At 44.6% G+C, this 25,234-nt stretch overlaps 1 protein-coding gene across 4 annotated transcripts in view; it reads left to right on the top strand.

Moving 5' to 3' along the window:
* Positions 1 to 25,234, top strand: part of LOC118506634 (irregular chiasm C-roughest protein-like) — a 205,486-nt gene that overhangs the window by 127,604 nt on the left and 52,648 nt on the right. The window lies entirely within an intron of this gene.

The following is a 25,234-nucleotide window of genomic DNA, read 5'->3' as shown; positions in this document are numbered from 1 at the left end:
GTAACAATTGTGTCCGCCGCATGTTCGGCTCGCCATGGTCTCGTGACGAAACCAGCGAACGTTGAGCTGGGGCGAATGGGGCGTAAAAAAAGGGTCGGTTTTTTTTTGTTGCTCGCCACCTAACATTTTCTTCTTCTTCTCCTCTAGAATACGCTCAGTTTGCACGTAGTTGACGTTTGTACTTTGTAGCTCTGTGTGTGTGAGTGAGTGTGGAGGTTCGTATTATTTTGAGACTGCGCTCAGACACACCGTCAGCTCTGCGACTCGTCTTCTGCTTCCACTTCTCAGCACCAGCACAGCAAAAATTCACAGCCAAGAAAGAGTGCCGGATGGCATAATTGGAAAGAGGTGCCGGTGCCTTTTGGCTCGTTTTCGGGTACAGTTTATGTTTTCGGGGGGCTGTTTTTTTTTATTTCAATCTCCAAACCCCACCGCGTTTCTCCTGGCTGGTGTCGATTCGGTAACGGGCCTGCCAGTACTAGACGATCGCCCATCCGTAGCAATGATGTGTTAATGGATGTAAAATAACGCGCCACACCTTCAAGAAAAGTGCCCAGAAGGAAGTGCTTTGAACCGAACACAGATATCTGCCTGCGCTTACTGGAGTTTGTTGCTGAGGTAGGACCTCAAAGAAAACTGGAGGTCCAATAGCTGGTCGTGTTGATCGAGGTTACTCGAGCTGTGGTTTTAATTTGTTCGCCAAAGAGCCTCAACACGTTAGGAGACCGGAGAGCAAACTGGGGATAGTGTTTGCCCGTTCTATTTCTCTATTGCATCAGTAGATTTGTTTTTGTTTGTTTGTTCTGCGAGTCCTTACTGTTAGCGTTGCTTCAGTAATTTATCTCCAAATAGAGCCGTCAACCACAGCGGAAGTTGCAGCAGCAGTATTAGTGGTTGTCGTAGCACTTACCAGCTAGCAGCTTTTAGATTATTACAAACAAGGTCGGCAGAGCGTCCGAGCGTCCTCATATCTGTCCATCTCACTCACAGACAGCTCCCTATGTCTACAGTTTCAGCTGTGTGTCTGTGCGTTCTTCACATTTGTTTTTTTCCCACCCCGCATCATTCCGATTAAAATGGATCTTTGTTTTGTATTTTTCCGTATTTTCTTCCGCTTCACTGTCGGTTGTTTGTTCGGCAGCAGCCACACCGTGGCCCATTTGGACGAAAAGTCAATTAGCCCGTTCGGTGGACATAACCAGCGAATAGCCACCAGAAACGTGGTAGAATTTTTCCGAGACGCACACACACACACTCTCTTAGCCACACCGCAAAACGCAAAATGTCGGGTGAAACGGGCCACGACAACGGGCAGCACACAGCCTCATCCATTTCTGAGTAACATTCATGCCTCGTTTCGTCTTAATTAAAGATTAAAATTTCATTAGTAGTGGAGCGAACTTTAACGAATCTTTATTTGTATTGCACGCGCTTACCGTCGGCAAGGGCACACGCACCTCGCCTCCCTCTCGTTCTTCTTCCCAGGTCCCCCCGTCTCACCCATGTGGCAGGTATGCTGGCGAGGCTTACCAAAGACAGAACAAACCCCTTTTTATTCGGTGTATCATCGAGCGAAAACCACTCGGCGCTAGATCAACACTGTTCGAGTACGGCTTTTCGAGCACTTAGCTTGCTTAACGCACACACACACACGCACAATTTGACTTTATGCGGTTGATCTTTTCGGACTCTTCAGAATCTTCTAGCCGGTAGCGTATTGTGGTTGAGATGCTTCACTCCAACCACCGCTCTCCGACAACGCGTGCGGGCGCTTGTGAACTTGTGCTTAATCAACGAATCTGTCGCAATGCGAGCGCAATGGGTCCCTAATTTCATCACACCGCTGTCCAAAACTACTCGCCAGTTCGGGCGGCTAATTCCGGCCATCCATTGTAAGCAGTAGCACGAACCATTCATCACTGTTCTAGCCAATTTTCACCGCTGACTGTGTTACGGAAAAGTTAGCGTGTACCGTTAAAAGCATCCCGTACGTATCTAAGCTAATGACAAAGTTTGGACAATCGGACGGATCTGTGCAATCTGTTTCCAGAGTGAAGTTTGATAGAGTCCAGCTCATGCGCCGGTGTATCGTTTCAGATCTTTGATTATTTTGGGAGTTTAGAATGCAGAATGCCGGAAATGCCAAACACCGGAAGTATGCGAACCATTCACAACTGCATTGGTGTGATGCACCTTTGGAACGCTAGCGCGAGAATTTCTCGAGAGCCTGCAGCAAGAAATTCCAGTCCCGGTCCCGTTCCCATTATTACCGAGGGCGCGCAGGTAGACACGCATCGCTCACGGAACATTCTAACACCTTGCGGTTGAGCCGTCCTCAGGACGTGCCGCGTCAGGATAGCGCCTTTTGAATTCCCATCACATACCGCAGATTCTCGGTAGCGCCCAACCTTCAACATGCGATACCCGCCCGCTACCGAGACGGATCGAATCTTCAAACGGTAATTCGATACGATCCCACCATTAAGACACTGATTGCTTTGGTTCGTCTGTTGGTGTTTCGTTTTTTTTCGCCTGCTTCGTTGGTGTATGAATCTCCCGATTCTCCTACTGCGCTTGAGGTATGCGAGGTGTTTGCGTTTGAACTTTGCGTCAGCCGCTAGCACAGCGCAAACAATACACCTCGCGGCGCGCCTCAAGACGACGCTGGCAGGGCGGAAGGCAAAAGGATCTCGCCCGTAAGAAACAAAACCCGGCAACACCCAAATACCGATGATGATCCATCGGAAATGAACCGGCCTTGATTTTGCCGTGCGTATGTGCGTGTGTGTTTTGCTGTACGTGGATGTTGGAATTTGGGTGCTCTTGTTGTTCATCCAGGATCTGACCGGCCGACCAACGGACCGGTGAAAAAGGATACCGAAGCCGTCGTTAGTTTTTTCTTCTTCTTCCTCTTCTTCTTCCACAAGGCACAGCAATGCTGAACGGTTTTGTGGCGGATTACGGTTGATTACGGGAGGGTTTTCTTCCGCTCCGAAGGGTTCGTGCGATCGGGACCTGGGATACCTTCCCTGGCCGTGCTTCATCAGCCTCATCCTGGAACGCCTGCCTAATGCTCTCCTCTCCCTCCCATTATTTGTTTGTAGCTCATTTTCGGCATCATTAGCTGCCGCCAGTGGTTTCGCATTCCTGTGCCGGCGTTCGCCGCGCGGCACCGTGTTGGGGTCGTGTCAAATTGGCCCCCTTTTCGCACCGGATCACCACGGCTAATCGACAGCTCGGGTAAACATGCTCCGGCTCACTCCGGTTAAAAGGGATGACTGATTGATTGGTTGTGATTGAGTTGCGTTTTATTTAATTCGACGCTTCAGCGACGGTGCAGCGGGAAAGGAAACTTCCTGGGAATCTTGGGTAAAGCGGAATCGCACCGTTTTCTCAACAACTTCCCGGACCGTTTCGGACGGCATCGCTTAATGACGAAACCTGAGAACTAATTTGCTCAACTGCTCTGCAACGCCAATGCCACAGCCTAAACAATGTTGGGGCTTCAAAAACGGGTTGGCGAATAAGTGACTGAGAATTTGTTACAATTCCGAGTGGGAAAAGGGGGAAACAACACAACTACCACCCTTGCCCTCCGCAAACATTTCCTCTGGTTCACGGGAATCCTTCCTCTGGGATGGGGTTCCACGGGGGGGAGGCGTACAAAACCCGGAAAGAAAACAACAAAACCCGGGGACGCTTGCTGGTTGATTAAATTTCGTCTCAGTTATCAGTCACAGCTGGCAGTGGAGAGCAATCCCGTGCTGCAGCAACAACAACAAAACCGGAAAGAAAAAAAGGGATCCAGTGTTGTCCCGGCGGTGATGAAGAATCCTTGGGCAGGAGCTAAAAACTAGGCTATTTGTATCTTCTCGGTTAAAGGAGGACAGAAAGCGGAAAGCCACGAGGCGTGTGTGAGGTTCGCTTGAACGTGAAGAAGAGATATTGGGTGAGCAGGAGCGAGAGAAAGACGGGACGAGTGTAAAAGAAGACTCTAACACACACACACACATAGACTGAGTAGGTTTTAAATTTTATCAGTTCATCAACTTGTAATTATGCTCGGGTCTTCTTGTTCCCTTCCGCTCTCTGCCCCTACCGCCCGGAAACCGCCCGTTTGTGGCTGCTCAACTTCCCATCGTTCTCGGCTAGCCTGGAAGGGAAGCCCGCCCGAGGTCATCTACTTTCTAATTAGAAAATGGTTTATTTGCCGTCGTTTTTTTTTGTGGGTGTATTTTTTCCCGTGTTTTTTTTTTGTTTTTCTTTTTCGGAAAACACAACAGTAACCTTGTCAGCTATGGGTAAGCTTACTAATATCCTTCTCTTACAAACACACTCCACGTGTGTCTGTGTGTGATGTAGTAACGAACTTCACATTCCGTGGGGTATCGGCGTCCCAGGCTTTGCTTACCGCTTCGGGAGGGGGCGTTTTTCCTTCAGACAGCCTGCGGTTTAACTGTTGGAAAATTGGGATGGAAATCCTTTACTCTGGTTCGGTTTTCGGTTAGGCTCCCGCCAACGCTCGACATCACACTAACCCATCGACGTATACCGTATGGAGTTGGCGTCCAAAAAAAAGGGGAGCAAAAAAAAAGTTGAAAACCCCCTACCCGAACATTTCTATCAACGACCGATGCTACACCGTCGGCAAACAATTTGAAAATCTTTTAACCGTGACTCAGTGTTCCTGGCGGGCGCAGCGATGGAGACCGGGTTATCCGAAGCGAAATGGATTTCCAGTGTCGTCCTGGCACTCGTTAAGAAGTGCCTCAATAAACCACTAATTGATGCTCCAACTTTGGACGGCGGCAGGAGTCACATTTCGGCAGCATGTCCGGGGACCGTCCGCGCCGACATTCTATCGCCCGTTTTATTTTGTGCGGATAAGTGGCAAATGAAGAGTAATTCGTTTTTCTGTGGTCGATGATGACCTTTTCTTTGTGGGGTTTTGTGCGTCGGAGAGAGAGAGATAGAAAGTACGAACAAAAAAAACCCTCCACGACCCACACGCAAAGACTGACGCTTCTCCATCTCGTTTGAACGAGTCGGCCTACGCTCCGCCCGTACCTTCAACTGGGAAACGTCAGGAAAATTGAAAACCATTTCGGTCGACGAAGAAATTATTAACCAAATTAGGTCAATTAGAGGACCTTTGCCCCATTATTTTCGACAGTAGCGTGTAGCGTGGCCGAGATATATCTCACAATCGTCCGACGGGGCTTTTAACTCTGGACCAAACTCATTGGAGCTCCGGCACCATCATAACTTACCGTTTATTGGTATCATTATCATCGATTGATCGGTGCAAAAAAATGGCTGCCGAGTGTTCGAGAGTGTCACTCTGAGAGGGTCTCCCAATCACCGGGACCCTGCAAAGAGTCTATCGATAAAACTTTGCGCAATTAGCATCAAATCGAAAACCCTTCTCAATCCAACTTTCTGGCGACGCGGGTTCCAGGGTTGCCTCGGCGCCTCACTTGAGCTTCAGAGCAAATGCTCAACTTCCCCTCCCCCTTCCCCCCTGATGGTCTGATCCGATTTCTGGGAAAAATGGCAGCGTGAGAAGTATAGAACCAAAAACAATTAACTACCAACATCTTCCACTACACAGCTTCAGCAGAGGGGCATTCGGATAATCCCAAACGCTAATTATCGACACCGTACTAACAGATAATTGTCAGCAGCACCGACCAAAAACAGATTACCCTGTCATTGTTTCAATCTCCCGGGCAAAGGGTTCATAAAATTGTAAACAAAACATTGCGCAATTAAAACTCTTCTCCGTCCACCCAGAGCACGGCATTAACGAACGTACCGTACCTGGTGTCTTGCCTTCAGTCTGCATCTGCAGTTGAGTGGTTCGCTTCTTCTGGGGTAACGGCGCTTACGTTGCTACGCCGTGACAGAAAGAACGTAATAGGAGAACTAGGACCAGACCTTTAAATGGCTCTTGTGAGACTAATTAAAGCTTGCATAAAGCTTGGAACTTGGCGCTCAAGGAGGACGCCCTCAGCAAATGGGAACAACAACAAAAAGAGAGCTTCGTTCGTTTGAAATATCGAGCGAAACCCATCAAGACACCCGGGAAGATGGAGCGTTCCGGGGAATGGAAGCATCACAATGTCTGAGTGTGTAGCCCAGGAGAGTATTGGTAGAGTGAATTCTACCAGTACCAGTAATCGCTTCATCCAACGCCCAAGCACCCGAGAACGGCTAACAAAGAAACGATTATGTGACAGTAATAACGTGCAAAGGGAAAATTACATCACAAACGCAATTCTCCGGATCCAATATCCGAATCTCGGGCGAGAACACTCGGCAAGGTACGAGGATCTCGCCTTGCCGGCTAGCTTGGTTCCGTGCGCCCGGATTTCGCCGAATCGAATCGAAGGTAGTTCCCGGCGTCGCCTTCGATGAGTTGGAAAACCAGGCGCCCGATTGTCTTATCGTCAACGGTTTCGGATGTACGGGCGAGAGAGGACTTGCTTCGGACATAATGGATCTATTAACATGCTGGTGACGCACAGACACAGACGCAAAAATGTGATACAATCTTGGACAATGCTAATTGAAACGGAACCGAGCGATCCTGTCTGCGGGGCGGTTGTCCCAAGCCCTGTGAGAGTCCTGAGTACCGATGGTCGGTGTATCATCATTAGTCAACCGTTAGTGTGGCCCGTTTCCTCCCGTGGTGTGCCTCGGTACGACCGGACGGACCGACAAGAGCACGCTGAGAACGGTTTCAGGTGTTCCCGGTGCCTTTCAGCTGCCAGTTCGAAAGCCAAAGCCCCTACGTCATCGTCATTTGTCTCCTGCACACGCGAACCTTTCTGGCGCGGGGGTTTCGTGATTTTGTATATAATGACCAACCGAAGCGCCAGCTTTCGTTCCTACGTTCTGCCCCTCAAGAACCTGCGCGGTTTTAAATAGCCCGAAGGTCACGTAAAATAATAGACAACTCTCCGGACAGTGTGCGGGAGACCTTTTCTAGACCACTCGCTTCTGACTTGCTGCTAGCCGATTCCCCGGGCATAAATCGTATTTCGGATTACATATTCCAACATGTCTTCTTGCCTGTGTGTGTGTGTGCTCCATTCTTCGGTTTCCTTTGTTGGAAATTGTTTGGATGCTCTCGCAAAAGATATTACCATCGAACATCGGTGCAAACGTTCGCCCACGTTCGCCGCTGGTGGGCAGTGTGCGGGAGGCAAATGGTTTTTGCTGCCAATCTTCAATGTCTCCAACGCTCGACCGTCTCATCAACCATTAACTTTCGCTTGCATTATCATCGTTGACGAATGAATGTGCGGGCATCCCGCAGATGTACATCGTCTCGGGAAGTAATCAACATCGTCCAGTGCAGCGCCTACCCTTAACCTCGCCGAATGTCGTTCTCGTCCCTCCAGAGCAAGACGCTCACTCGCGCTTGGCCGAACTGATCGTAACAATTTCGCAACCAAAAATGTCATCGTGTACGAGGTAACGCACCGTAAAGCAACCAATTTGTGACGTTCTACCAGCGCCGTACGGAGTGGGGCGCTTGTATCATGCGAAATGACCGGCCAGTGTTGCCAGACCCCTATTACAACTAGCTAAGATTAGCTGAGGCTCGTATTTCTTGGTCGTGCTCCGGGGTTTTTGAGGTTGGAAAATTAAAATAAACAACACCAACAACAGCGGCAGCAGAAAAAAAATCATCCCAAATGGTAAAGAAAGAAAAGCTTGTAACAACACAATATGACTGAAGCCTGAATGTCCTCGACCGGACGGTTGGGCAACATCTTTCCGCGACCCGGGAATCATGTTTTGCTTCATGTTCTATCCCCCCCCCCAGAAAAAGAAAACCTCCTCCACATCATCTTGGAAGATTAAGCCCAGCAAGACAACGAACGAGAAGAGAAGAAAAAAAGATCTCCATGAAACTGACCATTCTCTCGAGAAGAAGCATCATCATTTGCAGGGCGATTTCTGAAAAGGCATCCTAACACCTTGCAGTGAAAAACTAGGATGAGTTGCAAACTAAAGGCTGGCCAGCAACGAAAAACAAAACACACTTCACCCGAAGCTTTGACCTTACAGAAGAATGAGGAGAGTGGTAGTAGGGGGGTGGGGGGTGGTGGAAATGGAGGAGGGGAGGGTATGTTGGGACGGAAATTATAAGCCATAAAATTTTTCTCTCTCGCCACCCTTTAGACAAAACCCCTGAACGAGGGATGATGTGTTTACCCGATTTTCTAGCTGTCCTATGTCGTTCGTTCTCTTCATTTCTTTTGGCTTTTCTTGGCTGCACTCACCTTTCTATGTTTGTGTGTGTGTGTGTGTTTGAGTTTTCTTTTTTTTCTTATTTTCTTTCTTATGCATGTATAAGGGTTTTTTCTAGTGTAGCATTTTTCTTGTCTCAACATTTTCTTCTAGTTTTCTCATTATTGCACAGTGGGCATTTTTCCGGAAAGGTTTCGCCAAAAAATTAACTTTGTGTTTTCTTCAGTTTTGAATAATTTCACTCAATTTAAAGATTCTTCATAAGATATAACCAAAATCTTTATTTCTTATTTCTTAGTAAAACCTCTAAATAAATTTTCAAATTTGAATATATTTTAAAAAGAGATAAACAATGCGAAACTTTAAGTACACCTTTGAAATGCTTCAACTTACTGAGTAATTTCGATTTTGTGTAAAGAAATTTTTTAGATCCGGGTGAAGATCCTTACTCAGTCCTGATCATGTGAGGATCAATAATGCTCTCACCTTCCAATGATAGAAAATCATTTGTTTTCGAATTATATATACAAAACAAGGGATAAATTTTCGTCAACCCCTAATTTATCATCCTTAGCATGTGGGAGCAATTCTGCCGAGCAATTCGAATTATGCAAACATAAATGAAGGTTCTTTAAAAGTTTAGTACTAGAATATTTAGCCCTTGCAAATGTATGTAAAGAAAGTAAGTTAATGATAGTGATTTCAAAATGAATTAATGAATAATATGCCATTTTTTTATTCGTAACAGACGGCCTGGCCGTATTGCTAAATAATATGTCATTTGTATGATAAAACAATTCAATAACTAAGAGCTTATAGAAACAGTAACAATTATTATAGACTTTTAAATCTATCAGAATTTTTAGGCAATACAATAAAATTTGTCCATTCATATATAGTGTATACAAACCACCATTTCGTCAACACCTTACATAATCTTTCAATAATGCCCATAAGAATCAGAAAGAGCAAAGTTATCTCGTGGTAAGATAAAGGTACATATTTTGTATCCTTCAAGGGTGGTTAAGCCGTATTGCTTACAGCAACAAGTTTTTTACTACAATTTACATTAAGTCTTTGATATTATTGCATATTTAGTACAATAAGGCACAAAGTTTTAACCAACAATTTGTTATTCAGTGCCCACTATCCATTTTCTGACGTGTTGTTTTGTTTTACATGTTTTTTATTTTATTTTTTTACCTCTACCGTTTCAAAAGATTTTCGCACCAGCATTTATTTTCTCATTTTCTTTCTTCTTCCCCCGCCTCGTGTGAGCTAGAGAAACAAGGGGTCAAAAATAATCTTCAGCATAAATTAGATTTTCACACGACTGGTACGAACTTTTGGTTGGTGCCCGGCGAGTCCTGCGAATCCTGCTAGTTGACATGTGCCAACAGGGGGCATGACTAGGGTTGGTGCGGGTTTAAGGGGGAAAGATGTGCGAAGGTCATCTGAAATAAATGGTTTCGGTAAGGATAATGCATGTCTGGCGACATCTAACGTTCGACCTTTGACGGGACCTGAAAAAAAAGGTGCGAATGCTTCCAAATTCAATGAACCCATGCAAATTCTTGCACAAGATGCTGCTGCTGCCCCAGGCTTTCGGTTTGTCGGAACGTGATTGGGGTTTGCCTTCGGTTTTGCCCAACCCCAAACCGTTCATCCCATCGAACGATATTGATAGCAGTCTATTTTAATGCACCGATGCGTTTAATCGGTTCTCGCAATGGGATGGATATTTTTGGAAACATTCCATACCGTGTGCGCAAAACACAGCTTGAACTCACCTTTAACTCATCTTGGCCTTACAAAAAAAAGAAAAACAAAACAAAATCCGTAACCCTTTCAGACATGGGTGATGAAAAATTGCATTCGATGCACACTCCTGAAGCGATGCGACGTGCGTCATAATCTGGGCATAATGTATGGGCAGTACGTGTCGTTTTTGGTGCCGTGACCAGGATACATGAGCCGAAAATTAATTGCGTTCCCATGGCGTTCAGCTCGCATTTGGCCCACGATTGCGGAGGGTAAGTATGTGTTAAGGTTTTTTTTTCACTCAACATTTTAGAGAGTGAAACGAAACTCGTATTGATTTAATTGAAAATCACCATCAAATTCGTTTTGGGGAATCGAGTCTAATGCACTGACTTTTCGCGTTTCTCTTTTTGCTGTAAATGAGTCAGTCGGGAGTTTAATTTATTTTCACCCCTCGACATTTCCATGTGTGTTTGCGATATGTGTGGCGTATAAATTTCTATCCTAAGCGGCCAGTGAACCGAACACAGTTTTGACATACTCGCCCGGCATGCTTTCAGCGGCCGGACCTGAGCCTGTTGTTCGACCATTTTCACAACGGATCGCACCGAACCAAACTGCATGGCCTGAGTGCCGGGCGTGAGCATTACGGATGGCGAGTGTCAGAACACGATGTAAAAAGTTATAATTTATTGCCGGATTGGAAGGTTTTGTTTCTGTACGTGTGTGTGTGCTCTGTGTACTTTCTTTAACTCGTTCTCTCTCTCTTTCTTTCCGACTCGATTCCTTTCTTTCTCTTCCACACTATTGCTGTTGCTTAAGATGCTTACTGGTTAGGAATCGCGTTTGTTTAGGTTTTTTTTCTTCACCATATTCGCAATGCATAAAACGGCAGCGTGAGCGCTTCACCATCGTTTCACACGCGGGATTTTCCTTCACACCGCACCCCTATCCCCTTCTTACCCGATCCTTCCCTCCACCCACCCCTCTTATGGTGTGTTTTTCTTTATCCTTTTCACCTTAGCTCAGTGTGTGAAGGTGCATGCTCACTTCGACGTGCCAGGTGATTGCAAGCAAGCAAGCAACTCCTCACACCCCACACCTCCAAACTCTCCCGCTTCCCATTTCTGGTATGCTTCACTTTTCCGGAAATACCGAAGGAATAGGCCAAACGGGAAATGAGTTTCAGCAGGAAAACGGAAGTGCTCGACAAGCGAGAAAAATTGAAAAATGCCGACTCGAAAGCCAGCCCCCCACACACACACACACACGGAGAGAAACAGCAAGCATGCCGCCTTTGTCCGGGGATGTTTTTTTTTTCGTTTTTTTTTTTGGGCGAAGAAAATAAGGGGGTTGGTTTTAGTTGAAGCAAAGGCGTATTCGATTCGGTATCGAAATCGTACCGAAACCGGCGGCCCTACTTTACATTGAGTCAAGCATGACTAACGCCCTCGCGCGCGCTGGTGGCTTGAATTTTTAACCAACAAAATGTTTCGCGAGCCTACCTTTACAGGTGGCTCGTCGAGACAGACCGCCCGGGGCATGCGGTGAAATGGAAAGGATATCCTGTCGGAGGAGTGTAGCTTGGGAAAGTCTTAAACTTTTCTTCTCCGTCCCGCAAATCAACCCGGTTTCTAGCCAAATTTTAGTTTAAACTGTGAACATCAACAGTAGCTCTGCGTATTTAGCTTGGCTGTATGACACTTTTCCATTGTACGATTCATTTTTTTATTCATTCATTTATTCATTTTCGCATCATGGACGATTTATTATTTTTTTCCGAAACACTTCTAAAAATTCAAATTATACAATAGTTTTTCAACGAAATCTGTTAATGTGCTATTTCGTATAATTGACGGATTCAGTACATAATTAAATCCTTTCGACTCTATAATATCATTCGACCCAGCATTTGATCGGAACAGTTTTAATTCTCGTCTAGTATTCAGAAGCGGATGTAGGACGTGGCGGTTTCAATGGAACGTCTCTTGGTAGTTGAGGCTCCTAGAATACAAGATTTATTGGAAGTTTATATTTCTAGAATTCGAAGTCTTTTGGTGGTAGAGAAAGACCGTACCTCCCAAGCCTTTTCTTGGACAAGTTATTTGATAAAAATTCAACTACGAGACCTCTTTAACTTTGGTGCCTGAGAATAAGACGATGTTGATATTGTATGACGTGACCTCTTGGTAGATGAAAACTCCTAGATTACGACGTCTGTCAGAAAAGCTTCAAATATTGTCTTTAATTTGACTAGGAATCTTAAACATGGTACCTTGATGAGGTCTGTGGGTAGAAAAACAGATTGAACCTCCTTGATTACGAGGTCTCTTATCAGTCGGGAAGCCTTTTCACCTCTTGTAAGAGGATGTTTCTTGAGGGAAGTACCCTGGAGGAAGTCTGTTGGTAGAACCGAACCACCGACGCCTCTTCAACAACAAGCTCTCGTGATTTATGAGGCATGCACTACGAGGCCCTTTTGTCAGCGAAGTCTCTCAGTATGACGAGGTCTTTAAGAAGAAAAAACATTCTTGGATGACGAGTAACCATGGAAGATATAAGCTGTTCGATTACTAAGCCCATTAGAAGTCTCGTAGAAATTATGTTTCTTATAAGACGAGATGTCTCGAACGAATTCTTTTTTAATTAGACGAGGATTGAATTAGGGAAGGGAGGATTGAATTCGTCTTCAAAGACGAATTCTCTTGGTTTGAGATTTGGACGATATAACATTACGAGGTCGCTTTAAAACAGAAGCCTTTTTGATTATTGTTAGACGAAGACTCTCGCACGATATCCTTCGAACGAGGTTTTGCGGTAGAAGAGGAAGATTAAACTTAAGAAACCTCTCCAACGGCGAGTTCTCTTGAATGGTGAGGCTTGAACTATGAGAACTATTCGATTGTCAGGTCTGGCAGTAAGATAAGGTGCTTTAGACAACGCACGACGAGACTCTTTGGACGACCAGGTCTCTTAGGAACCTAGTGGCCTTGTTATCGAGGTCGAGGTATTTTGTTAGATGAGGTCTCTCAAACGAAGTCTTTTGGTAGAAGAGGAGGATTTAGCTACGGAAACCTCTTCGGCAGCTAGTTTTTTAGATCTATGAGGTATGATTGCAGATAACTATTTGATTGCCAGGTCTGACATAAGGTTCATTCAAAAAAACAAATCCTCGGAAAACGAGACTCTTTGGACGACGAGGTCTCTTAATAACCAGATGACCTGTTTGTATTTTGTTAGATGAGGTCTCTTGAAAGTATAGAAAGACACAAATATGGAAGCCTCTTCGATTTCAACTTCCCTTGATGGATAACGTTTGAACTATGTGAACTCGATAAATATTAAAGACGAGGACTGTTCGGATAATGAAAAACCGTTCAATAGCGCCCTGGTGGCCACATCATCTCACATTATACCAGTCCCGCCAAGGATTCGAACCAAAAATAATGGCTTAAACTTTTTGCTATCGTAACTCTATTAAATTAATGTTAATTTGTCAATTTATGGCAGAAAGTACAATTTTAGTATCGAAGCTCTAACTCAACCCCATTCCATGGTTCATACTCTTCATAAGAAAACGAGCCATAATATCGCCCGCTTTGCTATAAAAAAACCCTCCCGGTGATAACCATAAAAATATTCTAACCGAAAAACACTAAAACGCTGACGCGTTAGTCCCAGCCACCGTAAGGAATGAATTCATTAGCCTCACCTACTTCTATGCCCGGTTTTATGGATCCGCAGTCAACGCTCGGGCATATGTACGTGCGCCCGGAACGTCGTTCTGTATTGCATATTGTTTAGGGGGCTGAAAATGAAATTCACCAACGGACCCGTTCGCCCGTCCCGCAAGGTAATTGATTTCTGGTTCGATGTTTTGTTGTTGGCAAAGGACTCCAAGTGCGCCATTCCGGACTGAGGCTTTGTTCTGGTTCGTTTCAGACAAACGGGGTCCAGCGCAAAGGAAATAAACATTTAACCACCACTCCTTCACAAATTCTCACCCCACACCTCCACCTTCCCACTCGATTCTCCCATACTCCCCAGGGCCAAAAAACGCGGCCGGGAGAAAGTATTAACAGACGTAATTCACGGTCAGCTCCAGATGTTTTACATCTTAATTTTTATGTTTCTTGGCTAGCGCGTTATTTCGTTGGTTGTTTGTGTGAGTGTGTGTGTATGCACGCGCTGTTCCACTACCGCCCCCCCCCCACCCCCCGGTTGTCGTTGCTACTGCTTTTCTTTGACGCTTTTCCGTCCCGGTCCGGTACGATCGGACATTCATTTCTCATGCTCGTTTTAGCTATTGCCTCGCTATTTGCAAAATCCGCCCACGTAACGCAATAGAAGATGTGCTGGGGAGGTTTTTTTTTGGCTGTGTTGGAAGGAAAGAGGATAAGCAGGGTGAATGTGCGGGAAGGGGGCGGTGAAAATTAAAAATGATTTACAGCGCACAGATTCCAACACCGGGACCGGTATCGGACAATTCCGGTCCGATGGTAAGGATCGCGATGAAAAGGCGCGTTTTGCACAACAACAAAAAACTTTACCAAGAGAGAGCGAGAGAGAGAGAGAACAAGAGCGAGGATGTATTTGAATACACCCCATGGGGGGTGTTGGTCACCCAGGGGGAGCAAGCGGAATGGGTGAGGGCCGGGTAGAAAGTAACCGGGGCAGTAGCTGCACGGCTGTACAAATGGATGACTTTTTGGCATCCACGGCCAGTGCGAGAGAACCGTTTCGGGGAAAATGTGGTCGAAATTGAAAGCCATAAATTGGCTAATGGCATTTAAATCTCATCCCTCCGCCAACCTCCGCTCCCCATCCGCCGCCCAGCTCACTCGTACAGATCTATTTCCGGGCGGACAGCGATAGAAGATCGCACGGGACGGCACCTGGCTGTGTACCTGAAGCACGGGAATTGTAATCGGATTTGTTACGGAATGTGAGGGCATGAGTACGCTCGGGGACACGTATTCTGTGTGTACTGGAGCCGTGCATGCTTTATTGTTTCGCCATGTGCTCGTTGGACCCATCGTTTGAACGGTCCCGACCAATTGGTTGTAAATGCAGAGTTTGGAAAGTTGAACTCTGCTAGTTATTAGTTATTAGCTCTGATATGTCACTGAAATAATGAAGTAAAGTTGTAGTAATTTGACATATATTTTTGATTCGTCTTTGGCAGGATTCTATCACAATTCTTGTGATGCAATTCTTCTATCTATGTCATCACTCCATCTAAAGTTAAATATTCCCCGACTGTTTTGTCGAGAACTGCCCACAGAAACTTTGAAGTCAGAGTTGCCCAGTGTTTTTCTTATGACATAACTAGTCTTCGAAGGTCTGGCGAGTTTTATCTGCTACAGGTTATTGAGATCTTTGTTGATCAAAATGTTGTTCTTCCTTACGTCCGTGGTCAAAGCCTCATATCCTAATTTCTTCTTATCGAACACGACGAAAACAATCTTATATGCCCCATGGAAGTTCCAGCGCTATCCCTTGCTATACTTGTTTTGATGTGGAGACGTTACCTCTGTGTAAAGTATGAGCTCAGTTAAGACCCGCCATTGAGCGTATTCCAAGCAAATACATTTTATGATATTTTATGACAAAAGCAAGATAAAGTATTGTGATCTTTTGATAGGTTTCTACTATTTGTGAGAGCCTCACACCAATGATTTGCATGTCATCAGTGTATGGCAGGATCTAATGGACACTTCGAAAATGGTTCTCAAAGTTTCTGCCTTCGCATTTCTCGGACGGGAATTTGCGATTGACTTGATATGTGATATGAGCGACTGTCATTTCATACAATCTTGGACTATATCCCAAAAACTCCCCATTAAAGAATGAGGTATTATAGAGATCTTCTAGCTGCTGCTCTTCCATCCTCTATAAGATGAACCGCAGTTGAAGATTTGTTAATCTCTTCTTCAGGAGTAGCTTGATGAATTTCTGATATGAGATCTGGATCATCTTACTCTTTTACATTTCTGCTACTAATCTCCTCATATCTATTTCTCGAATTTTGAGTTCTATATTGATGTCGGTTTTTTGTACCTACTTTTATTGAAATCAGTTATAGTCTCGATCTTTCTCCTTATACTTCAAACTTTTATGTCTACTCTACTCCTACTTCTACTTCTATTTCTAATTCTACCTCTACTTCTATTTTACATGCCAATTTTTGTATTATCTACTCTTCTTGTCTACTGTTAATATAAAATTCATTTATTTCTAGCAAGAGATAAATGACTGAATCCTCCTTGATCAGTGCTACACATTTCCGTAGCACTTCCAACCAACTTCACACTTCAGTAAATAAAAGTACCATACAGAAAATTTTCTTCATGCGTATTACTCACCCTGCTTCGAAATATCGATCCGTGCCGTAGTCGAAAAATTGATTAAAATGGTTCAGAACCTCGGCTCGCAGATAATAATATAACAAAAAACCGGAAAAGGTGCAGCTGCATTTCCCTGATTGAATTTGTCAACCGAACGATCTCTCAATCATCTCTTCCACTCGATCTTCACGCTCTTCCGCAACGTAATCGTTTGATGGCCTGTTCCGTATTGTGTGCCGATAACGATCCCGCTTCAAGGACCGGCCCCTCCCCCCCCCCCCTTCCCCCCATGCTTCAATCAGGAACAGGAAATCTCCGGGGAAAAGTACACCCTCTCGTGCGATAATAAGACAACATTTTGAAATCGCACACATGTTTGCCTGCACTGCCTGACCCGAATTTTTGCCGGTTGCATCTTCGTTCGCCTTTTTGGAAGCGGACGATAACGAAGCCGACATCCAGCATCCGAGACTGTCACCCGTTCCGATGTGTCGCGCGGTTGGCGCACTGTTGCATCTGTTTGATTTTCCTTGCTGTCGGGGGGGTTTTTCTTTTTCCTCCCCTTTTACGCTTCTTCCCGAAGGTTTTGCAACTGTTACCCATTTTTTACCCCATTCCCTGGGACAGCTAACAAAAGCACATGTGTATGTACATTTCTTATCCGGTTCCCGGCTCGCTCACAGCAATACTTCGGATCGCTACGATTGCAACCCATTATGCACATTTTGTGCAAATTCTTCGTGCTTGCTGTCTGAACGAAGATTGAGCAAAGGAGAAAATCATGAAGAAAAAAAAAATACACCACTCACAACGGCGGGTTGAAGTTGAAGCATGCAATTCTATAAATAAAGGCCCAGAAAATAGATTTTCCGGGCTAGACGAAGACTTAAAGGATGCAAAACATGCACACACACGTCTCCAATGACTGGGGTTCATCGCATGTGAGTTTATGTGATTTCGGTTTTTCACTTTTCTCCTTCCCCCCTGGGCAGACTTTTCTTTTCTTTCATTCAAATAAAATGCATCGCCGAACATCTTAAAGAGGCCTCGCACATTCGCCGGCGAAAGAAAAAAACGAAATGAAGTTAAATTCATCCAGCAAATCTCGCACGGCGGATTGCCAAACGACGATCGCGCCGCTACACTTTCCACAACGCAGAAACATGTGTATACATTTAGTTTATGGCTTTTGTTTTGTGTACAAGTCGCAGGAAGTCGCACACATGGACCATATGCGGCCAACCCTCTGTTAGATGCTTACCGACACCGCACTTTACTGACGCATGGATTGGTGCTGGGTCGTGATAAAATTAGCCTCTCAGAACGGATGTCGATTTGGGCGGTTTGAATTGAATGGCGAAGGGCATGGTTTTTGCGAAAAATTAACGCAAACACGGTCTGAAGAGTGATTCATTTTTATGGGTTTTAAGAGCATTGCATCCGGTGTTTGATGTCTTAGTGATGTCAGTTTTAAGCTATTTTGAAAATCATTCAATCTCAAGACTTGCATGGAAAAAAATCTTAAAACACGAGATTCATAGATAGGAATCCGGGACACCCACCTTCTGATGAATCTAGTCCACTTTTGAGAAAAAGTCGCATCCTACTACTAGCAAGATAGAGCTAGAGCGAAGTAAAGAAATTTCGGACAGTGGAGTCGTTCCAAAGTCAGGGAACGGACTCGTAATGCGGTCGAGCGATTCTAGTCAGTTGAAGGTCCTTAAGCCGAAATTTGAGTATCAAACGCATCAGACTCCTAAAGAAGTTATTCATGCTCATTGAGTCGCTAAAGTCTATCGTTGTGAGCTATACGATTCCAACAGCCTGTGATGTAAAGTATTAAATTAAAACATTTAAGTAAAAAAAAGGTAAAGATAAATTCATAATTCTCTTCAATTTTCTGCAATAATACACAGCTCGAACATTTTACAACTACATGGAAGAGAAACAGCAATTGTTATATTGGAACAACCCTCAGTCCCAAGTAAATAGCCAAAGAAGGTACAACTAGGTCTTTTTCGTCAAGAGAGAGCACTTCAATTTGTCCGACGCATTAAGGAGGATCCTTCCAAATCTTCGAATCGGATCTGTAGTTATCTGTAGCAGACTGGGACAATTAGACGACGTACCTTTGAAGCTGAACGTCGTCTGATGTTCATGTTGGCGCGCCTGACATTGATGATCTTTTAAGCCCGACAGCCCCTGCAACTGACACCCCTTCGAGTCTGGAGGAGAAGCAGCACTGGGGTGCTTACGGCGATTCTAGAAACATTCCGTTGTACCCTCTCCAACCTATCCATAGGTGTCACACCAGCTGGGGTCCAAACGACGCTGGCGTAGTCCATCCTAGGAAAGACCCAGCAATAACGCCCTCAAGCACAACGGATCACTGACCTCAGACGCCATTCGGGTGATGAAGCCCAATAATTTGATAGCTCGCTCGAGGACTGAGTTGAAATGTGGCTCAAAAGACAGTTTGTCATTGAGCCACACACCAAGTCCCTTTACCAGAGTGACTCGTGGGAGTTTCTTTTTTTTCTACACAAAGGATGAGCCCGCTAGAGGAACACCAATCCACAAATGGATCAGCGTAGCTTTGAAGGCAAAGGAAGTCTTGAGACGAAAACACAGGTCAGCTACAACAGACGTCCTTTGATAGGGAGCGACCTGATGCAGTCCGAGATGAAAAGCGAAAACAGTAAAGGACTTAAGACGCTGCACTGAGGAATCCCTGACTTGCTTACAAAAGTGATAAGTCTAGCTCGAGGCGTCACTCTTCATACGACTGGACCGGGGTTCAAATCGCATCAGGACATTTTATCTCAGCTGAGGAGTATCGTTAAGTCTTGTGCGTCAGAAATGTCAGGAATGAACTAAACGAGTTCATTAGGCCAAACAAATAGAAAAAGAGAAGAGAGAGAGAGCGAGAGAGAGAAATAGAGGGACAGCTAGTATTATCTCTTCCCTTATCAAATATGGCTTAGTTGATGATTAAATCACAGGAAATAACGACGAACATGAACGAAAATGCTAAATGAATATTGTTCTACCTTTGTATAAAAACTCTAGCCTCCATACTATTTTCATAAAGAAATAAGTGTATAGACAAAGTCTAGAACTGATGTTTTGAACAACCATCATAAACAACATCTCATTCCGATAACATGTTTACCAACATGATTTAAATCGTCTGACGGCTGACATGCTTTATAGTTTTCTACCCAGCAAAGAATAACAATTCAAATCAACTGAAAATCATTTCACTCAATCAAGCAAAAAGAGTTCAGCTCGCAATTCATTCGCTGTAAAACCGTCTTGCAAGAGAAGCAAAACAAAAAAAAAAAGAACCAGTCACACATTGCAGACAGACTAACTGGAATGTCTCAGATCTTAGAGCTGGTGGAGCAAACACACACACACACACTCGCGCGAAATCGGCATTGAAGAGAAGAAAAATTCTTCCCCACAAAGGTGAACATGTGAGACGATGGGGCGGGAAAAGCACTGTGAGAAGGCACGAACGACGACGACGACCTAGACAGGATGTTTGCGTAGTAGCAGGCGGATGCTGTCAAGACGAAACATATGTCGCACGTAAGGAGCGGGCGAACGAGCGAGACAGAGAGAGAGAGCAAGAACATGCAGCGGTTGCCTCGAGATGCCGTCGCTGACTGATGTGCGAAATTAGCGTCACAACAAGCTGCATCCAGGCGCGTTCCGGTCGTCACAGAAATGAAACGAACGTCAAACATATCACCCATGCATCAGTTTCCTATACACCAACAAACGAAAAACGCTAAGCTTGTCTGGGCGGCGAGTGAGATGCCATTATACGAGGTTTTCCTTTGTTTTCTTTCTATCTTCTTTATCAACCGTCTCGACCGTATCGTTGCACTTTGCGCGTGTTTGCATTTGCTTTTGCTGCATTTTTCTTACCCGGCAGCAGTTGCGAACATGTGCCGAACGGAATCGTGATCTATCTCTGGTTTGTTTGCACCGCCGTTAGACGCTGTTTGGACGGAAATAGTACTCCGTCGTCGGCGTCGACACCCGTTTTAATTTCCCTAAACCCCAATCCCACTCATCCCACCCGGGGGGGAAAGCAATTTTCGAGCAAAATGCCACGGAGCAACCGCACCGATCGACCGATTGTAGTGCGGCGGGATGGCGAAATGATGTGTAAACACGTAATTTATGGTTGAATTTATTACACTCAATAAAATGGCGTTTTTTTTTCTTCATTCTTTTGTCGGAAGACGCTCTGTCACTCTCTTTGTCTTGGAAAGCGCCTAAAGGTAGGCAATGCGCATAGCAGAACAAATGGCAGGTTTGAATGGCGGGATGCACTAACCGATGCGCGAAAAAAAAGCAATCGAGAAATGATTACACACAGAAACTGAGACCCAAACTTCATCTACATTAAATATCTGGATCCAAGAGGTGTCCTTAAGGCTAAAATAAACCTAACCAGAGTCTTAAACCTAACCTGACGTCGTTCGATAGGTGTAGGTTACACAACGCAGAACAGAACAATGTACAGTATGAATCAAAGAATTGTATGAGAAGCCAACGAATGTACTGGAGAAAGAGAGAGCTGGCGATAGAAATATTACGACTTTTAAACACAGATCAAACATCAAGAAAAATTTAACTTGAAGATTAGAATCTTACGCTGTGCGTCTTGAAGAGACATACAAGAAATCCCACTAACGTAGGAAACAACATCAAGGGTTAAGGTGTAAACCAGGAAATTCAATAAAGGTCGCGATGAGTCAACTCCATTAGAATCTCTCTCTCTCTCTCTCTCTCTCTCTCTCTTTTCTCTCCTTCTTTTTGGCCACCAACGACTTTTTCATGCCTGTCATTTCTGGCTTTCTACTCACTACGGTGAAAACGGTTCAGATGGGATCTGAGCCCCGTTCCTGCCGCTGTCGCCTCTACCAACAACCATACCACCGGGACGCCCCTTCCCTTAGGATGCAACCCGCATATAATTAACGCTAGAGAAAATGAACGACAATCATATAGAGGTTGATCATAGTGTAAGCCTGGAAAGCCTCAATCATTTTGAAAGCCTCGAGCTCCCTAGTGAGTCTTCTCTTGGTCTTTGACTCTGACCCGCTCAGCAGATTTTATGTGTCGGAGCTCTCAAACTTTTATTCTGCTAAGAGTCTCAAAGCTACCTGATCCGTAACTGTGATCATGTAGGAATATCATATTAAGAAGCCAACAACAAACAGAGTTCTGAAGAAGGAGAGTAGATCACCTATACCGCTACTCCATAATGCTACAAGGATCGGGAGTAGCAAACAGAACAAAACTGGACCCGAACATCCTGAGTCGTTGCGGAGATACGCCCTTAAACCCTTGAAGGCTCGGCTGACAATTATATTATTGTTTTCTCTGAATGATGACTTTTCGTCGAGGGTAACTCCTAGGATTGTAGGGGATAACACAAATCTATAACAGATATAGGATATCATATTTTATGACGACTTAGTCATGCATCAAGGCTCGTAGTGTTTTGGTGACGCTTCATAATCAAGTTGATATTAATGTAAACGCTGAAGATGCAGCTCAGCTTGTCTTCCTAGTCCTGAGACTTCAGGTGCATTTAGACTCTGTTTGTATCCTAAGCCCACAAGTCCTTCTAGTCCATTGAAGGGTTAAAACAGGCTCAGATGAATTTAATCCATCTTGCTAATGCGCAATGCGTGCAGTAATTCAAGATAACTGTTCAGCGCTACTCAATCCTGTATTTGGGGACTTTCTCAGCTAGCCAGACTCATGCTCAAATAACCCTTAATTGTCTCCTGTCTTCTCAACAAATCGATTGGAAGTTTATATCGATTTTAGCTGTAAAAAAGGGCAATCTTTCCTCAATTTTCCTGAAGCTCCCGAACGCTCATTTCCACGGTTTGATAGCCAAACGGTTACACTTTACACTGTGCGATGCATTGTGTTGCTGTAACATCCAGAATTCCTCCAGAAAATTGTGTAAGTGCAAACCAAACATTTATCTGTGCTGTTCGTTGCGATGTTGTTGTTTTCATCTTCTTCTTATCGCCCCGTTTTGTTCCCATGTGTTTGCCATCCGATTTCCGGGACTAGCAAAGCGTTCTTTCTCCGGTCTACTCTGTGTCCAAGAACAAGATTGTTCTTTCACCTCTTTTCTCTGTTGCTGTTGGTTGCTATTGCTCTTCCTGCAGTGGATGTCTTATTTGGAATTCTGGTGCGCCGATGTCATCCGGACACCTCACCCATGCTCGTCTGCTCTGTGTGTGTGTGTGTGAGTGTGCCGTCTGTAGCCCGGAACGTCTCTAGCAGATCCATTCGAATTTCCGGCGCCTAGCATTGTACCACTTCCATCCCGGGGGAGCTCGGATGATCGTTGGTGGCGACTTTGGTTTCCATTCCGCCCGGCAGCTGCTCGGCAGACACTCGGTGCCGCCCGTTGCATAATACATCTCGCAGAAAGCCAAAGTGACAATGTCGTCTACGGTGGCCAAAAAGGGAAGTTATTTTTGTTTCCTTCCGTCGAAACTCTCGGCTCGATGTTCTACCGCTGGAAGGTGACAGCAACCGCACCACTTTACTTGAGATCGGGGTGTAAATAAAATCGTGGAAATGGCTCAATTTAGCCATCTGTCAGCGATAATACTGTAACATTTTTCAGCACCGGCACTACTGTCGCAAATTTGATTCGACTTTGTTTTCTCTTTCACGCTGTCTCTCGCTCGCTCTTTTCTATTCTCGTAAGTTGTCGTGAGCATCAAACACACGTGTATTTACTTGTAAGTAACGAACAGAGCAACTCCAAGAAGATGTTCTAATCGGTAAAACAGGAGTTTCTTTCTACTTGAGCTGAGTCGTCCCGTGTAAGTGAGTCTGTCATGTTCATCAATATGACAGCGAGGAAATTGCGCTACACACAAAGTGCTAAATGCACTTAATGCATTTGCTGGAAGAAAAAAAAAACAAAACAAAAAACTAAATCCCCACAAAACGCTTCATTGTTGCGATGCGCTGCGCTCGCTATTGTTTCGCGGAATGCATACCTTCGGGCGCACAGATTTCGGTATTACTCATCGAGCATTCTTTCCACTGTCTTTCGCTCGATTTCTCGTTGCAGTCGTACCGCAACCCTTGCCAGTGTCGGGGCGAGAGTCCTTCAATTAACAAAGTAACGCCGTGCATGCATGGCACCGGGCGTGCTCGACGTGGGCGATAAATTACCAAACACATACGACCGAAAGCACCACGACGACGGGCAAATTCCCGTTCGCAACAAATGCGCAACAAAGCTGGTCCAACTGCTTCAACTTCCTTTTAACTGCCACTGCCCTCTCATGCCACCCGCGATGCATGCAAATATGTTAATAGTGAAAAATGCATAATTTCCAACTGACTTCCGCTCGCACCGCACCGGAGGGCGTGAAAATGCATGGTTTCGCCTGTGTGACTTATACCGGCGCTGCACACACTAGTCCCCGGTGACTACAGAAACGTGGCATGCCGGTGGACTATGTATCTTCAGGTGTATGTGTGTGTGTCATGGGATCAAGACGAACGGACGGATGAATTGCGGATCCGGATTTTCTTCAAGGATTTTCACAAAGGTGAACCCGTTTATGGCAGGAAAAAAATGGGGGAAGGACTGGAAGCGAAAACTTGGTGGTAACAATTCAAAGATGGCCTTTATACATATTTGCATGAGTATGTTTCATGAGTAACGTCCATCTGGGTGAATTCCGAACCGTTTGACGTTTGCCACACAAATATTGCACTATTGTACGTTTGCTGTGTTGGTGGTTTTGAAGTGCTTGGGGAGTTCTTCGAAACAGCTATTGGAAACCTTTATTGAGTTTTTTACTTTTTATAAACCATTTCTGCTTATCCACTTTCTCAGGAGAGCATTGTGGTTCCAATCCTGGTTGGTGTGCTGTTAAGTGTAGACTTGTCATCAATCTGTCCTAGAGAAAGAGAGAGAGAGAGAGAGAGAGAGAGAGAGAGAGAGAAAGAAAGCAAAAGATCATTTTGAACAACTCCAAGAATTGTTTGAAAATGTCTGCATATTAATTTCGCTGTAGGCATTATTGATTGACAGGACCTAGAGTACAGAAAACTTGATTTGGAATAGGTTTGGCAGCATTGGCACAGGAATAAACCGTCAAAAAACAAAATATCTATTAGACTATTTATTTCCTTGAGGGTCAGTGATTTTCCGACTATCAGCGATGGCGGGAACATCATCAGAAGTAAAACATACAAAAACGAGAGCGAAAGTGTTTACCAATTTGAAAAAAAGGCATTGGAAGGCCCAAGAGTTCTCAAGAATGTCACAGTCAAAAAAGAGAATGAACAAGAAGACGGACATTTCGAACTGTCAACCAGAGATTTTACATCTGCTGCAAGATGCTCTGAATAGGCATTGGTATACTATGAAGATGAGTCCTTGACTTCAAATGCTTTGATTATAATGGAGTCCACCTCTATTACACATCCTTCTTTTGAAGGATTTTTTTCCTTGGAAAGTAGGTAGGCATGCACTTTTTACCTGTGCCGAAGGATTATGTCTATGTCACCAAGTTGTAGTTTGAAGGTAATGCCTTTTAGACATTGAAGATAGCTGCTTTTGTGCAAATTCTAAGAAATCGGTATACTGTCAATATCTAGGTTGAAGTTGAAAGAGGCTAATACAACTCTCTACCTAAAGGCGCTTGGAGCTTATGACAACCAAAGTATGCTAAGAGTGGAGCTGCCGTTTACATTCTTGTTACAATTACTTTTATGTTGGCAATATCTTCAAAAATGTCCAACATTATAATATTTCATAATTACCTACAGGAGAGCAGAGTCACCTC

This window comes from Anopheles stephensi, chromosome X (assembly GCF_013141755.1).
Source record: "Anopheles stephensi strain Indian chromosome X, UCI_ANSTEP_V1.0, whole genome shotgun sequence".
NCBI lineage: Eukaryota > Metazoa > Arthropoda > Insecta > Diptera > Culicidae > Anopheles > Anopheles stephensi.
This window is presented reverse-complemented; position numbering and strand designations above follow the sequence as displayed.